General features: G+C 38.1%; 2 protein-coding genes across 5 annotated transcripts in view; both read right to left on the bottom strand.

Annotated features, from left to right (window-relative positions):
• The window catches only part of LOC131436322 (peripheral plasma membrane protein CASK-like), a 741,277-nt gene that overhangs the window by 72,391 nt on the left and 650,685 nt on the right, over positions 1–18,201 (bottom strand). The gene's annotated exons all lie outside the window — the stretch shown is intronic.
• LOC131436312 (peripheral plasma membrane protein CASK-like) overlaps positions 1–18,201 on the bottom strand; it is a 582,446-nt gene that overhangs the window by 348,675 nt on the left and 215,570 nt on the right. The window lies entirely within an intron of this gene.

The following is an 18,201-nucleotide window of genomic DNA, read 5'->3' as shown; positions in this document are numbered from 1 at the left end:
AGGCAATGAAGAGGCAGACGCGTTGGCTAAGGTGGGCGCATTAGAAGGTGAAATTTATGAAAGACCAATTTGCTTCAACGAATTTTTCAGTGTATCTCGTCAAAGGACGCTCGAAAGTTGGCAAACTTCATGGAGTAATGGGGAACTGGGACGATGGTTACACTCCATTATCCCAAAGGTATCGACGAAACCTTGGTTCAGAGGGATGAATGTGGGTCGGGATTTCATTCGTGTGATGTCCCGGCTCATGTCTAATCACCACATCTTGAATGCACACCTCCGGCGTATCGGCCTCGTGGAGAGCGGTCTCTGCACTTGCGGTAAGGGTTATCACGACATTGAACATGTTGTCTGGGTATGTACCGAGTATTGTGGCGCCAGATCACAGCTAATTGACTCCCTTCGGGCCCGAGGTATATCACCCATGGTCCCAGTACGAGACGTGTTGGCCCATCGAGACCTTCCCTACATGCTGCTATTATATCAGTTCATAAAGAACATTAACTTACAAGTCTGATCTGCTGAAGGGTTCCACAACATCCTCCTTCAACCTCGTACCTAACATCCGCTCGAACCTCCCCAACTGTCGTCTGTCCACCATCTTCATCGAAAAACTAACAAGATCTTTCTGCTGTCACTAATTTTTTGCTCCCCCGTCCCCGTCTCTTCACCATCTCGATGTCAACTAATTAGATCTTATCGCTGACCTAAGTAGTTTCGCTCCCTTACCACCTTTTTCAACAAAATAAACTTCTCTCTGTTTCTTTCCTTCTCTTCCACAAAATTCACCACCACGGAGAGCCGCTCAAGTCGATGATTATGCGGGCCATTAGCCGGCTCCCCGTAGTCGGGGGTGTTTTCCGCGGACCCACACGAACGAAAAGATGCGACCAACAGTGATACGTACCAACGTCGTGCCAGTTTACTCCAGCGTACAAGATCCAGCCAGCCACTGCCGACCACCCGTTGAAGACTAGATCTCCCAAAGCTCATATGATGTGAAAATAAAAAAAATCTAGTTTAAGTAGTTTAAACATATGCCCTCGGCATCTTATAGCTTAACGCAATGTGCCTTAAAATATGTTATTAAATAAAAAAAAAAAACTCCGAGTACGGTTTGGCGAATCGAATCCTACACAGAGAAAAAAATGCAAGGATATTTTTTTTCAATATTACCATTTAATTCTGTTATAAGTATATCACGTCAATATACAAATTTACTATGTATCTCACAACACCATAAATCATGTATAATAAACGTCACATCACATATACGTATTTCAAATACAATTTATATTCATCTTCAGTGTATTAGCGCTAATACACTGAAGATGAATATAAATTGTATTACTTATAACAGAATTAAATGGTAATTTAAAAAAAAATATCCTTGTAAAATCATTCTTTTTAAACACTCAAATGAAAAGTTAATGAAAGAAATGGATTTTAAAATTTTGGAGTCGATTAGGCAATTTTGTTTTTTTTCCAACTGTTCATACATTCCCCGATGGGCAATATTTGAGAAAAAAAATTCTAACAAAAACATTTACTAATAAAAACAGAATATTTATTTCACGTTAACGGCCAACGTTTCGAAGGTTTATTCCTTTATCTTCAGGGTAAACGATCCTTTTTAGGGGAAGGTGTTCGGTTGCCGGCACCCCACTGTAACTTTTGACAGAAAGCAGATAGCGTCATTCCGACAAATGTCATGTGTGTGTAATAGCAGCAGCACGTTCTTTTTGTGCCGAATACCAAAGCAAACAGACGCTTGTGAGAAGTTTTTTATGACTTTTTTATAGTATCAAAAATTGAAAAGCATCAATCGAAAAGGTGAGTGGATTGAATATTTATGAGGTGAAATCGATCTATTTCGTGATTTAATACCAGATGCTATAAAATGTTTCGCAACCAGTGTTTTTTTTTCGCCATTTTCAAAATGTCTACCGATTTCGGTTACCGGCATCCCATTTTTTTCCGACCAATCGTGAAAATTTTCAGTGATATGCAGAGATGATTAAATCACGATTAAATTCACATTTTTTTGTTTTCAGAGTAGGATCGGGCGAGTAATTTTTTCAATATTCATAACCGCTTAACCCAATTTATTAAAACTTTTTTTTACATTATAAAGCATAATTTAAAAAATATTTAATTAAATTTAATTGACAAATAAGGTGGTAACGAAGCATTCCCCAAAACCTCGGCGTAGAATTATCTGAAACAAAAAAAAAATGTTTTTAAATTTACTTAAAGTACGAGTTACTTCTCCTCCCTCCGTCGTTCTCAAGTTCGATTTTTTAACAGTTCGTGCCATATTTAAGCAAAAAACGCGATCTTTTGCTAGATTTTCCGCCAAATTTGAGGTGAAAAATAACCATAATATGAAAATGGAAAAATTTCGAAAACGTAGATGGGAGGCATTTTATACCAAGAAAATATGTTCCAAGTTTGAAAATAATCGGTTCGTTAGATTTTGCAGCATCGTGTTCACGGACTTTTTTTTACTCTTAAATACGTTTATTTCACATTAGGTTAAAACCGGGTATAAATAAAACTTATAAAACTTAAAAAACTTAACGTTTATTTCATAGGCAATATACATAAGTTTTTCTTCACGGTGGCATCCATTCATTAGTTGATCTTAACATTATTTTTATCAAGCGAGTTGCTTACATTAAATAAAATACATTTATTTTGTACATGATCTTATAACTATTTCAGGCTTCTTTGTATCAGTTCATCACTTTTATTCAATATCATATAGTTGGCTATTGGTTGAACTCATGAAAGAGAAAACAGTCGAACATAAAATAAAATTTAAATTGTAACTCCAATGGATTTAATGAAATGATAAAGAAGTTTCATGTATGTAAGGGGTCACGATAAGCAAGAATGTCGCGAACTGGAACATTGGATAGTCTACCTTGAGTACGCAGTGAATTTATTAGTTGAGATGTGACATCACGATACTCCACGCATGTCCAACCGACATGATCAATATCGCGATAACCTTCGCCACAAGCGCAATGATTAGTTTCGGAAAGTCCAATTCGAAGGAGATGTGCATCTAACGTGTAGTGATTGGACATGAGTCTGGACATCACACGAATGAAGTCCCTACTCACATCCAGTTCCCTGAGCCATACCTCGGTCGATATTTTAGGAATAATTGAGTGCATCCACCGACCCAGATCATCTTTATCCCAAGAAGCTTGCCAGCTGACAAGTGTTCTTTGGCGAGACGCGCTATAGAATTCGTTAAAAGCAATCGGTCTCTCATAAATTTCACCCTCAATAGCACCACGTTTGGCCAAAATATCGGCTCTTTCATTGCCTGGAATGGTGCATTGAGCCGGGACCCAAACTATTGTGATTTGAAAATTATTGTTCAATATGTCGTTTAGGCACTGTTTTATTTTGTCCAAGAAAAACGGTTTATTTTTGCCAGCAGCATTTGAACGTGTATTCACGGACTTAAAAAATTGGTTTTCAGGAAAACACGTTTAAATTTTTTTTCTTAAAACGTGAGCGAAGAAATATTGTTGGTAACATACACTGAATGTGATCGATTGATTTGAAATTTTGACACATTATTTTTGAAATGTTAAATTACAAGAACATGAAAAAAAAACGATTTTCCGAAACTGTTTATCCCTTAACAATGTTGCAGAATAGCGAAAACAGACTTTTTAACCGGACTGAGCAAATGTCAGTGCATGTGTGTGTTTGCGCGCGTGTGTGTATGTGTGAGTGTGTGTGTGTCGACTTCCGGTTCCTGAGTTACATGGTAATATGTGAAAATTAGAGAAAAAATGGGCTCTCCATTTTCTCTGAAACGGCTCAACCGATTTTCACAAGATAAGATTCAAACGAAAGGTCTTATAGTTCCCGAAAAAATTCTAGAACATTTTATCTGGATCCGACTTCCGGTTCCGGAACTAAAGCGTGATAAGTGAAAAATTACCAATTTCATTAGTATTTTTTCACGAACGAAGTTGTTTGTGGGCATAAAAATTCAATTCTGCACTACTGGTGCCTTCTTTTTCTGTTCCGGAAGCACCGAAAGTGGTAATAAAAAAACTCTAAAAATAGAATTCACTTCGATTTCTCTGCGATGCTTGAACCGATTTTCACAAATCTTGATTTGAATACAGGGCGATGAGTGTCAACGTTTTCAAATCGCCATATACAATGACAATCTGTACAACACCGGTACCGTGGTGGTACGGTGGTAGAAGAAAACACAAAACGAACGATGCGTGCTTTGTTTTTATTTCGTACACGCTAATCAAGAAAACGAAACGGTTACGGATGTCTGCTACTAGTGTGTGATATTGATAAAAGACAGTGTTGCGGTTGATAAAAATTTTAGCTATTTTATGATAAGTGCGACCGAAAGAATAAAATGCAACACCGGGATAAACTAAATGGTATAAAAGAATAATAAAATAATGTCAATGAATTGAAGTTTATTAGAAAACATATGCAATTTTCACAGTCGGTAGGGCAGTCATACCGAGACGGTGGTGTAGTGATGTCAATAATACTAATAATAATAATAATATTATTATTAATAATAATAATAATAATAATAATAATAATAATAATAATAATAATAATAATAATAATAATAATAATAATAATAATAATAATAATAATAATAATAAGAATAATAATAATATTAATAATAATAATAATCTAACTACAAGTTACAGAAACGCAGGTTCGTTTCGTTTGTTAAATTTCGTTGAATTGGTTTAATCGAAATAAAGCGTAAGATAGTAAGTCTAGGTTTAACTAGGTCCAAAACTGTTCCAATTTGGAGGTCATATTTGTTGCTGGCAAACAAACCAACTTCGGCTATCTGAATCCGGTTTCGGAAGAATTGGAAATGGTGATTAAAAACTGCAAACAGGATCTCACTCACTTTTCTTCAAGATGGCCTAATCGATTTTCACAAACTTTCAAAGGGAAAGTCTTACAGTTTCATATGGAATTGCTAAATTTGTTGTGGGTATTACTTCAGGTCCCGGAACTACAGACTAAACAGTACTAAGTCCGAACAAACTTTCCAATTTCTATTCAATGAACAGTTGTTTTTGCGAATTCCATAGTAATATTTATGATGTTATAAGTAATATGAGAAAGGCATCAGGTGGATTAAAACAGGATTCATTTTCTGTGAACGTATCCGTAAATCCATGGAATAGATCAAACTCCACGGATCAACGGAGTTTTCCGTAGATCTGGCATCGCTGCCTAGGCGTGAGCTAGCGGAAAACTGTCGAATTCTCGACACTAATACAATTATCGTCACCAGCACAGCCACAACCACCACCATCATGAGTTTCATTTGTATTATTTAAGTTCTCTTAACAAGGTGGGTTTCGGTTTTTGATGGCGTGCTGGCTGGCTACTGGCGAGTGAGTTGCTCTGCACCCTGTGTGGCCTGTGGATGGTAGACCATGACAACGACGACGACGACGACGACGACGACGACGGGAGACCCAGCGCGCACCAACCACCCCCGCAGAAAGTTTCACAAAGTTTTAATAAAACACAAACACACAAAACGAGCCAAGGCTGGGCTGAAAAGGATGAACAGCAAGTGTGCTCTATTGCTTGTTGTTTGCTATTTCGAAGACTGAAACTGCTTCTTGCAGGCTGCTTACTACGCGAATGAGATGGGTCAGTCACACAAAACGTACACCTACACTCAAACAGAGTAGGAGCTGTGTTTGCTGTTCCACTTATGATTGCAGAGAGTGAAGGGAAGGAAGGGATTGAAGTATAGGATTGTACAGGAAGTAAAAGAAGTTTCACCCGAGTGCAGTAAAAAGAAAGCAAAAGAAACCAGTAAATCTGACGATGATTTTAAAAGTTTCTGTACGTTGATATACTACTACTACTGACCACTGGGATGCGGTGATAGATTGGTTTTTCACGGAGGATCCAATTTGTTTTAAATCATTGATTAATAACCTAAAACTTAATTGCAAATCTGACCTCTACCGATATGTACATAATAAATATTACACTAATCCATCCCGGTCATATTCCGGACCGCAAAAACCAGGCTCGACAACAGGCTCGACGGACTTCATTTCCCATTACAGCGAATTACACTTCCACCGAGCTTGGACTCTCATCAACTGATGGATCTCATTCATCATCTTCCCGGTCGTGTCTTCCGAGATTCTGCACCCTACGGGGCCCCGTTGGACGATGATGAAATAAAACCTCCAACATTCAACCAAACCAAACCAAGCCAAGCCTAGGCAGGCGAAAGCAACAAGCTTAATCATCAAGTGTAATCCGTCCAGTTAATAACACCCTCATTAGGTAAACCGATCACACGCCATTGTGCTCGTCCGGTTCCAGTTGTACTGAGTTCCGGCTCCCCTAGCCGGAGGGTGCTGGTGATGACGACGGTGTGGGTGGGTGGGGATGATTGTGGTCACTTCACTATTTTCATCCAACCGAATGACATCGGATACATCGCGATAAGTTCATTTCTCTGGTAATCCACACAGAGAGAGAAAGAGAGAGCCGGTGGGAAGTACATTCCGGCCTCTTCTATCGGCCGGGACCAACCAAAACTGACTTTGACTCATTTATTTGACGGATGCGAGATCATCAATCAAGCGCTAGCGAACGAGATGTTTAACGGAATATGCTCGAACGGACGGGCGGACGGTCTCGGCAAGTTTTGGATATATTTTTGGCTTTCGTGTTTCATATTTGGTTCGACACGACAGGCCTGTCAGTTGCCAAACAAGTTCCAATGTTCCTGCTGATTGGGGGAATCGCAAAACTGCAACGGATCGGAAATCAGAAACATTGTTTGTTAAGAAAACAGATATTCCTGTTACTTGTCCGTTTGTGTTTACTGGCCTCGGAAAATTACTTATTATTCATGGCGGCCAGAGCACAAGCCAGCAATACGGATCCCCAAGCTGGGTATGACCGGGGCCGATGTGGGAATTAATTTCTGGAATTTACTGCTGATTCACACTGAACATTTTCCAGGAAAGCCGTAGCGGAAGTTTGTACAGCAACCCGGAATGAGTAGATTATCGTAATAAAACCGGGTAATAATCAACAATACTTTGGTGTGATGTTGTGCTTTGAATGATTTATTACCTTACTCGAATGGACCACGAAAACGCTTGAATATACTGACCTGAAAATAAAGGGAAATAAAATACAAGTTAGTATATCAATTTTAAGGCAATTTCAGAAATGTTCGAATAGTTTTAGCATGTAAAGGATTTCTCAATTGTTTCGAAACATCATCTCAGTAGGTCGAAAAATAGAACAATCTTTAAACCGATTACAACACATAAATTTTTGAGTGAAATCGTTGACACGAAAGTGTAATGAAATTACTCCAGACTTTGAGTATATTCTCTCATTTTTTCAGGAAACAAATGAAAGCAGGTGTAAGATGTTTGTTAATACCACGTTTATTACGTAAACATTGTTTAAATGTACGTATGTATGAGTGAAGCCACCAACAGTTCAAGCCTTGAATTGCACAATCGACCAAATTATTTTGTCAATGAATTGATCATTGAAACGATCTCTTTGTATCGCCTTGCCGTAGCCAAAACGTGGCGTTCTGAACTCGAGCACTTATTCTTGTGCACCGAAATTGCGTGTATTTACACTCATCTCATATACATCCAACATAACAGCTCTGTGAGAATTTGTGTGCACACCTCCAGGAGAGGCTTCAGTGGCTTATGCTTATGGCAGTTGAAAACAAATTGCTGTCTCAGTTCGCTTTCACATCTCATCCAAGTCAGCCGATGATAAACAAAACCGCTTACGTTCGTAAACCAAACGAACAAAAGCTACCGTCGCTACGAAAGAGTACAATTATTGTTGACTTCAGGCAGTGCAAAATTCGACCTTCGATACGAGAACATGAAGGTTTGCTTAAAGTGCAAATGCATATTGATATTAAACGTGTGCATATACTTGACAAATGCAATAAGACAAATAATGTTGCTTATACCCAGTTCTATAAAGAGTTCAATTCGCTAAAGACAATAATAATGTGCATTATGTGGAGCATGAAAATATCAAGTACAACTTACCAGTATACACTAAGGTCGTTTTTTTATGCGGTCTGTTTTTATGCGGTTTTTTATGCGACTTTTTTATTCGAATTTGCAGAGCAATGCGGTTTTTTTTTCTATGCGAATTTTCAGAGTTATGCGGTTTTTTCTGTGCGAAGTTTCAGAGTTATGCGGTTTTTTTATGCGAATTTTAAGAGTTATGCGGCTTTTTTATGGGTTTATTTCTATTCGATACGAAAACTCGCATTAAAGAGACTTCAGTGTATATGGAAAATAGTACCATAGAAGTGCGTGTGCATAACAGTTTTTATTATTCAACATAATTGCCATCAGAGGCGATATAGCGATTATAGCGATCTTCCAACTTTTCGATACCATTTTTGTAGTACGATTTGTCCTTTGCCTCAAAATAGGCCTCAGTTTCAGCGATTACCTCTTCATTGCTTCTAAATTTTTTACCAGCGAGCATTCTCTTGAGGTCTGAGAACAGGAAAAAGTCACTGGGGGCCAAATCTGGAGAATACGGTGGATGAGGGAGCAATTCAACAGCTCCAAACACTGCTCAGAATCATCAATTCGTTGTTGTTTTTGATCGATTGTGAGCTCACGCGGCACCCATTTCGCACAAAGCTTTCTCATATCCAAATATTCGTGAATAATATGTCCAACACGTTCCTTTGATATCTTTAGGGTGTCAGCTATCTCGATCAACTTCACTTTACGGTCATTGAAAATCATTTTGTGGATTTTTTTCTCTTTTGGACGTGCACTGCGTTCATCGTCTTCGGTGCTCATATGACCAGTACGAAATTTTGCAAACCACTTACGAATTGTTGCTTCGCCCGGTGCAGAGTCTGGATAACACTCATCAAGCCATTTTTTGGTATCGGCGGCACTTTTTTTCATCAAAAAGTATTGTTTCATCAACACACGAAATTCCTTTTTTTCCATTTTTTCACAATAACAAAAGTAGCTTCACTCAAAATGCAATATCTCACAAACTAATAATCAAACAGCTGTCAAATTTATACACGTATCTTTTGAAGCTTGGTACTAACTGAAAATGGTATGGATTTAATTCTAGTGGCGCCCTCTCATAGAAACGATACGAACTTTTCAGCCGATCTGTTAGTTTTCTCTCAAGCGTCATCGATTTTTATATTCGCAAAACTATGTCTTAGTACGGAAAGATTCTCTCTATCGAAAAAGAAAAATGGAAGAACGTTTTCGCCGGTATTCTGAATGGCGTACGTTTGTTACGCATGCGCTTGAAGAGGACTATACCTTCTTATGTGACTTTCGGTCAGGATACAGGAATCCCATGCAAATCACTTGTTGCCTATGACAACCAGATGGCCACATGTCAATATTGCCAAAAAGCTGTTCACTATGATAAGCCATGCGAAAAACTGGCCAAGAAGACGTAATATTGATAGTAATAACAGTAATAATAACATTAGAGTAATAGTGACTTTTGTTTTACCCCATAGTCCACAATTTCCAGGAGGCCTCATTCAAATTTGATTCGATTGGGCACGAAATTCCGCGTACTGTTTTTTACCCTCAAATGTATTGTATTTAAATCCGCACTGTATTTTTACACTGAAATGTACTGTATTTTTCACACTCAAAATTTAAACAAATCTTCAACGCATCGAATTTCGATTTATGGTTGTAAAAAACGTCAGAAAGGACAACGACAACACGTAGCGAATGTGAATGTGAATGTAAGTACATGCAAATAACAATTTTTTTCATTAATCATTCTTGTTCAGAAGGCGTCGTCACTGCAATTTAGCGAAATTTTAATGATTGAAAAAAAGAAAAATGTCTCAACCAAGAAGAATCATGGATTCTCCAAAAATGTTTGATGAATAATTCAAGCATTTTTTTTTGTTTTCGTCGAACTTGAAAATGCCCTAAAAGAATATAAAAAGTTGAGATTATGAAAATAAATCATTTGATAATTATTGGGCTTTCAAGGATTTATCTTTTTGAGGCATAGAGCCAGATTGAACTAGTTTTACATTTGATCAAGATGAAAACTGCAAAAAACGCAACCGCAGAGACGGGGCTCGATCCCGTCGCTAGCTCCTTTCCGGGGAAATCGTTTGTCCAATTTAGCTACCCCGAATGTGAAACACACGAAAAAAAGGCGGGTGGGTAATGTCAGAGACATAACTGGATGTCGTGAATACGAAAACAACTGACATGTTCCTTAACACTTCCGAATATCAATTAGTTGATCAATTGTATGAATTATGCAAGCATTTTTCGCAAAAACAAAGAAGGCTTCACTTGATCTAGATTACTGTGAATTTCACACAGCGAAAAGTACAAAAATCAAATCAAACAGTTCTAGATTTGCACTAAACTGGGGATATTTCCCTTCAATTTGCGAGCAAGAAATCCTAATAGTTCTTTAGAAAACTTTTAGAGCCATTAGAAGGGCTGATTTTGTGTAATGCTCTCCACCGTTACTTTTTCACCAACGCAAATGACTGGCAGCTGTGACGTAATCGCTCTTGTCGGCGGCGAAACTAGATTTGAAAACGACACAAAATACATCTGCTCGCAGTGGCGATAGAATCCAAACTGATCCAATTTTTGTTGAGAGGGTAATTTTTAACCTGCTTTCATTTGTAGCTTTTTCACTAATGAGCGGTCCTAACGGCTATAAAAATAGCAGCATATAGAATTTTAATTTCGATTATTTCATTTCGGATTTGCATTTCATTGAAAGAAACTATCCGGATGCTGTACGGGTTTCATTCCTGCCTTTCAGAAGGACCAAGTTGTGGAACTCACTACGATATTAAACACTGTTCAGAACATTTTCTCGAACGATTTGTTGTACAGCAGAAGATATTTGGTTCTCTTCTTCAGAACGCGTTCTGATTGGCTGATGTTGACATGGGTCAAATGAGACAGGTTTTTCAATAGTGTACTACTTCAATACTGTTGCTATACACGTTTAAGTGGAAAATTTTCGATTCTATTGGTAGTTAGATTATATAAATCCTTTCACAGATCACTGAGCTATGAGCTTAAAAAATACGAGAAAGACAAACGCGCCTTATGAATTATCCTCTTTGATACTCGTTTATACCAAACTTTTCAGAAAAGTTTAATTTTGAATTATTTGAGATTATGTCACACAACTGAATATTTTATCATAAAATTGTGATCATATTTCCGATGGCATATAGCAAAAATTATGTTGATTCGTTACATACAACAAGAGATATTCACGATCAAAAACTTATCACTCTCTCAGAGGGTAAATTTTGAAAAGGCACCCCATAGTAAAGTAAGTCGTATTCACGACAAAAAAAAAAACAGACTAAATGAGGGCTGAAACAACTGGCGGAGAGGTTGCTATAGAGAAAAGACTACAATTTAACGCCGTGGCGCCCGAGCACAACTGAACATGCTCGGTTGTTTTGTTCAACTAGACTGTTTCTTCGTGTGTTTCACATGCAGAATAGTTTAATTGGAAAAACCCATTTACCCGGATAGGAGCTAAATACGTGTTCAAGTCTCGTCTATGCGGTGGCTTTTTCGTGGTTTTCATTACATTAATTGTATTCACCTGTAATTTTTTCAATCTGTTTTTCTCGTAAGATTCTGATAAAATTTATTTGCTTCTGTGTTTTATTCACTTTTCAGAAACATGCATCCTGAAAAATGAAAAAAACAGTACTTTTCATAGTCGATTTTCCTGATTTTTATGCCAAATGTACTGTTTTTTGTCAAAAAAAAATATACGAGCGTTAACTATGGTCGATATGCTTCTCGACTTAATATTGTAACTCAACCCTCCTCTTTTATCACATTTTCTATACATCATCTAAACACACCTTATGTTTCTTTGCATCAGGTCAGTGGCGTATTTAGACGGGAGTGAAGGGAGCGCCTGCCCCGGGTGCAACGTTTTTAAGGGGGGGTGGGGGGAAGGTAATCCTTGAGACCTTTTTTTCACTTGCTCAAGTCATCTTTCTGGAGACAGAACTCAGCTTTGTTTTTTTTTTTTGCTCACTAAACCAACGATGGGGACGGCAAATCCCTTATTTTGCCCCGGGCGCCAAATTTCCTCGGTACGTCACTGCATCAGGTTATTTTAAGGAATCGTTCCATTGATCTAATACTACGGCAAAAAATTTCAACCGATTCGGGATTTTGAACAAGTCTCACCATATTCTCCGAGAAAAAATATCTTTTTAAACTGCTCAGGGGCTTCCAAAGTACTAAGTTTTGTCTTCGCGTAAAACCGGAAGACCTGAAAAATTTTAGGTGTATTCGGATATGCATTCAAGATTCGAAATTTCCATCAAATGTGGTAGAACATTGTTTAAATAGTGAACAAATACCTAATCTATAAATCGAGTTCGCAAACGTTCGCCGAGCCAGTTTTGCTTAATACAAGAGCAGTTGCGTTATATTCATTTATTTATACCCGGCTTTAGTTAATCAAATTACGGTCTTCCACCGGGAGAGCGGTTGCGTCATCCGTCTGCTGGTCGTTTGCATTGAAGCAAAATACAACGAAAAGTGGACAAGCCATGGGAAACATTATACATAAGCAGCCTTTCTAATGACTCTAAATGTTATTTATCTAAAGAACTATTCTGCTGCTGGTAAAAAAAACTATTCTGTTTCGCTGTGTAAAATTCGCACCAAACGAGTGCAAATAAAGCTAGCATTTGACCGCATCGCGTTCGAAAAAATAATACTCCGAAAAATGTTTAATATCGATATCGAGTTCCAGAATTTTGCCCTGTTCTGACTATTAGAAATCAATCCCGTACAGCATTTTGATAGTTTCTGTCAATGAAACATGCAAATCCGAAATAAAATAATCGACATCAAAATTTCGTATGAAAGAATTCACGTAAAAAGAAATCTCTTAACCAAAATTGGTTTAGTATCAATTCAATCGGCATTGTGAGCAGTTCGAGTGATTGGAGAAAAAGACAACGACAAGTGGACAACGATGGGGAACATTATACAAAATCAACTGTTCTAATGGCTTTAAATTTTATTTGAAGAACTATTAAGATAACTTCTACGCAAATCGAAGATAAAAATCTTCAGTTTAGTGCAAATCTAAAATAATTTGATTAGCTTTGAGCACATTCCGCTGTGTGGAATTTGCACCAAACTAGCGTGAATAGAGCTAGAATTTGACTGATGCGCTTCCAGAAAAGGAAATATAAACAATATTTGTCACTATCTAATTGAAACTTTGTTTCTCGTATGACGATAGCTTATAACATAACTTTTTGCAACACATTTTCAACATTCATAAAACATGTCGACGAGATACTGCAATTCTTGATAGTCACCATGCCTTAAGACAAAGACAACATCGTTAATAAACAGCGAAAAAAGAAGTGGTCCAAGTGTGCTTCTTTGAGGAACTTCGGACCATTGAATTCGAAGCCATTGACAGAATCGAATCGAGTAATCTAGTAAATTGCAGAACGCATTGCGCGCTGCGACCCAGTGCAAGTACCATTTGTTCTGAGATAACAAAAACATCCATATCGATGACATCGGCAGGAACATCGCGGACAGCGTTTTCGAGTTCGATAGCAGATGGTGCATTAGATGAAATTAGATTTGAGTCTAAGTTTGTGTAAATCGGCTAGATTTTCAGGGTATAATTAGATCTGAACGAGTGTAATGTTTGGCAAATCTTTGGTCGAATAATTGAGTTAACTAACTTTCCTGAAATTTGCCCTCTGAAGCAGATAAATTAATTGTTTAGGAAATTTTAGCCGAAAAATAATATTGACTGTCCTTGTGTTTTATCTGTATGAATATAAGTCCAATTATTTATTCTTTTCCTATGACCGTTTTTTCTCCAAACCCTGGAGAAGACTGAAACAGACAGTAGAAACGTAGGAGTGAAAGAATAGGAAATTTCTTTTTTTTTGTGCCATTATAAGACAGATATTCGAACGATAAAAAAAACAAAAACCTGGACTTTTAGTTAATTTCTAACAATTTCAAATGTTTGAAATAAACCCATAATTTTTTTCCAAAGAAGTACCCCTTCCGAAAATTTTTGAATTATGTGATAATCTAGTAATCATATGACACAGTATAACAGCAAAAATTTTCCAAAATAACCCCAGCTTCTGACTGTGCAGTCAACGGAAAAACAGCAAAATTCCTTGGCACCAATCACCGACCGAAAATGACGACACCGTGAAACCCAGTATCCGGCTTTTGCGTCATGCTTATTAACCCGACAGCCGGAAGAATCGGCCATAATCTGCTCCGGGAATTACGACGCGCGCACGGACAAGCTACGAACACATATAATGGGATTAGCCAGATTACGGAACAGAATTTCCACCGGTTACAGAGCACTTCCCCAGCACTCAAACAGCATCCATCAGCTCGTTCCTGGGATCCGATCAGTTGTTCCCGGTTCCGTCAATCGTGACGAGCACCGGGCGTATCATCGGCCGGATGCCATCAAAGTCACTGCCAGTCACCACCGACAATGAGAGCTGGATCTGAAACTTGAGTCGGTGCAAAAATAACTCATTACTGGGCGGCCGATAGTAATTATAACGGAACGGGAAGGTAGGGGGGCAGGGTGTGCGAAACAGTGGAAATTTAATCCTTTTCCACGCAAGCAAGAACAATACCGTGCATCGCCGATGAACTCGAGATTGGCTGCCGGCGTCTAACCACTGATTGGCGGCATCAGAAATCGATGCCTCTCAAATTTTCTTCGGGGTGGAAAATGAAGACTTTCACGCACATTAACGCATCAATCTGTATTACATGGCATCGCATCTGATTAGCAAGTTCCTATCGGTAATCCCCGGGCTAGCCATACCATTGCAGACAGACTATAGTTACCGGAAACGTTTCCGGAGGAGGCTTACCGAAACATTAATAGAGCGCGGATTATGCGTCATCGCGTCATCTAGCATTTCTAGGTTCGTTAGGATAAGGCTATTCCTTTTCTTCCACGTCTCACGGGACGAACCGAAATCAACTGCTTGAACGGGGCCGACGCGAATCGACCGAGTTTTATTTTTTTTTCTCTATCCCATTGTTCACCGGTGACAGTTTTTCACTCACCCAGGCCTCCCATAAATACCACGAAACAACGAAAAGAGCTTACCGAAGGCCTTAACTGTGACGCTGGTGCTTTCACACTTGTTTCCTTCCGAAATTCGACGGAGAAAAAGAAAGCGAATGCCAACGACGACGACGACGACGCCAAAGACGAGAGGGACGTCGGAATTACTGCCGTTGTTGTTGTTTTTTGTAGCTGCTACTGTTGTTTATGTCTTATGGGAAGAAAACAATAAGCGCCAGAGTATCGCACTGTCGTTCCGAAAGAACGTACTTTCTGTGATGCTGGACGGGAATGGGTTGAAACGAAACGGAAGGAGAAAGGGTTGCTACTTCAGCCCCGGAGATGTATTATGGAAATGGTATTCTAATTTAAGGACACAAACGCTTAAGCTTGCGTACGTGCAGTAAATCTAGATTGACTTTGGTTCATGGTTCATGTTTTTACCTAGCGGGTTTCCGGGATCGGAAACAATTCGCCACACCTGTCAGCTTTGGTTTTTGGAAAATATATTATAGAAAGTTTTTGTTTTTCATTTCACAACGGCCGGAAGACAGAAATCGAAACTTGATCGACGAATGAGTTAGCGAAAAAGTCGCCATCTTGAAAAATTGGCGATTGGGATGTAAAGGAATTTTATAATATTAGTACTCTTAAGTCTTTTCCCAGTGCAGAGGATGCGTACCGCATAAACAAAACTCATACACATAACTTCTAAAATTCACATTAAAAAAAACACCGCAAAACTAAGGAACGAAAGTGGGCGGATATAGTGTGATGGGTAAGTCGATGTCTTTCACGCAGCCTGCATCCTGGGTTCGGTTCCCAACCCCGCACATGAGGTCAGATAGTTTTTCTGGCTCGAAGAAGCAAATGACCTTGAAGTTGAAACCTCTATAATCGATACGAAAAAAAAGGAACAAAATTTTTATTGTCATTTGTTTTAATTATAGATATAATAATGTGTGATATATAATTTGCTACTAATTTCATCTTACTCTTAAAGTCAATCCATCGAACAGAGATAACAAATTTTCGTATAGGAATTGATTGACGTCACATTGATGCTAAATTTTGGAGCTGAGTTCAGAACCTGGATTCTGATCCCATCTAAATTTTAAATTTAATTTAACGTTTAATATTTAGTTCAGAAGTGCATACTAAGACTGTAAAAAAGTACGGGTGTGTAATGTCAGAGACATAACTGGATGTCGTGAATACGAATAAAACTGACACGATTTCTTTACACTTTCGAATTCGAATTGATAGTTGATCGATTGTGTACCAGACTACCTCAAAATCGTTGTTTTTGCGCGAAAAAGCCAAGCAAAAATAAAGAGTTTTCCGCGTTGTTTTAAAATTTTCAGAAAACTTAATTTTTGATTTGTTTGTGGATAACTCACACTGTTCAAAATATTATCCTAACTTCCTGATCATATTTTTGATGAAATAGTGAAAGAGTTATGTTGCTGCCATTAATACAAGTCGAGATATTCACGATTAAGTTCTGCCCATTCTTCCATATGGCTAATTTTTAAAAAAAGCGCCCCATAGTAAAGTAACTCGTATTCACGATAAAAAGAACCTATTTGAAGAATTCTGGAATTAGGAACTGGACCTGAGTTCAAGAACTAAATTCAGAACTTAGAACAGACTCAGTATTCAGTTGGATTTTAGTTCTAGAACTACAATTTCGAAACTGAAATCAGTTCCGGAATCTTTTTCCAGAGTCCAGTTCAGCACACAGGCTCTGATTTCTAAACCCATATTCCGGAACTAAGCTCTGAAAGTTGAAGACGATTTTTTGCCACGACCATCAAATGGGTTGTATAGAGTAAACCAAAATTTCGCAAAATTCTTTGAGAGTATTACCTAAAAAGAACCGAATAGAAGAATTCTAGAATAAGGAACTGGACCTGAGTTCAAGAACTAAATTTAGAACCAAGAACAGACTCAGAGATCAGTTGCAATTCTAAAACTATAATTTCGAAACTGAAATCAGTTCCGGAATATAGTTCCAGAATCCAGTTTCAGCACGCAGGCTCGGAATTCTAAACCTATATTCCGGAACTAAAATCTGAAACTTGAAGACGACTTCTCGCTACGACTACCGAAAAGCAAATGAGACTGCTCTCATTATTGACGACCGCTGCGCTCCCGACGATTGAAGTCTGCTTTCATTGACGACTGCTCCACCTGACGATTGAAGTTCAAATGAGAGCACGACCTGAGCGTTTGAGGGTTTTAACCACGCAGAAGGTGCACTCTCCGAAGCTGCTGGTCCCACGACGTCTGCTTGCATCCAACGCACAAGAAGAAATGATCGAATTTCGACCACGGTTTCCCCTTTTATACGCAGTCAGCTGAAGATATGTGCCTGACTACCTCAAAATCGTCGTTCTTGCGCGAAAAAGCCAAGCAAAAGTGAAGAGTTTTTCGCGTTGTTTTCAAAGTTTGAGAAAACTTAATATTTTATGTTAGTTGTTTGTGGTTATCTCACACTGTTCAAAATATTATCCTAAATTCCTGATCATATTTTTGATGAAATGGTGAAAGAATTATGTTGCTGCCTTTAATACAAGTCGAGATATTCACGATTAAGTTCTGTCCATTCTTCCATATGGCTAATTTTAAAAAGGCACCCCATAGTAAAGTAAGTCGTATTCACGACAAAAATGTTTCAAGTTTTCGAAATTTTTTTATTCGCACTTACAATTTTGGTACCACTCTAGATTTTACATCAAAAATAAATAATTTTTGAGTACATTACGCTGTATTATTTTCAGATTTTAAAAAAATTGAATGGGTATTATATCAGACTTTTAAAAAATCAATCGGAAAACCATGCGTCTCCATCAAATTATTATCAGATGGTATGGTATTTAGTTCTGAAATCATACACCACCCACCATCAGAACTAAATACGATCCATTTTCACCTACAACTTGAGTTCAAGTCTTGGGTATCAGAGCCGGTGAAACATATTAAGCCCAGGTGGGTTATTATTCGTAC

This window comes from Malaya genurostris, chromosome 1 (assembly GCF_030247185.1).
Source record: "Malaya genurostris strain Urasoe2022 chromosome 1, Malgen_1.1, whole genome shotgun sequence".
NCBI lineage: Eukaryota > Metazoa > Arthropoda > Insecta > Diptera > Culicidae > Malaya > Malaya genurostris.
This window is presented reverse-complemented; position numbering and strand designations above follow the sequence as displayed.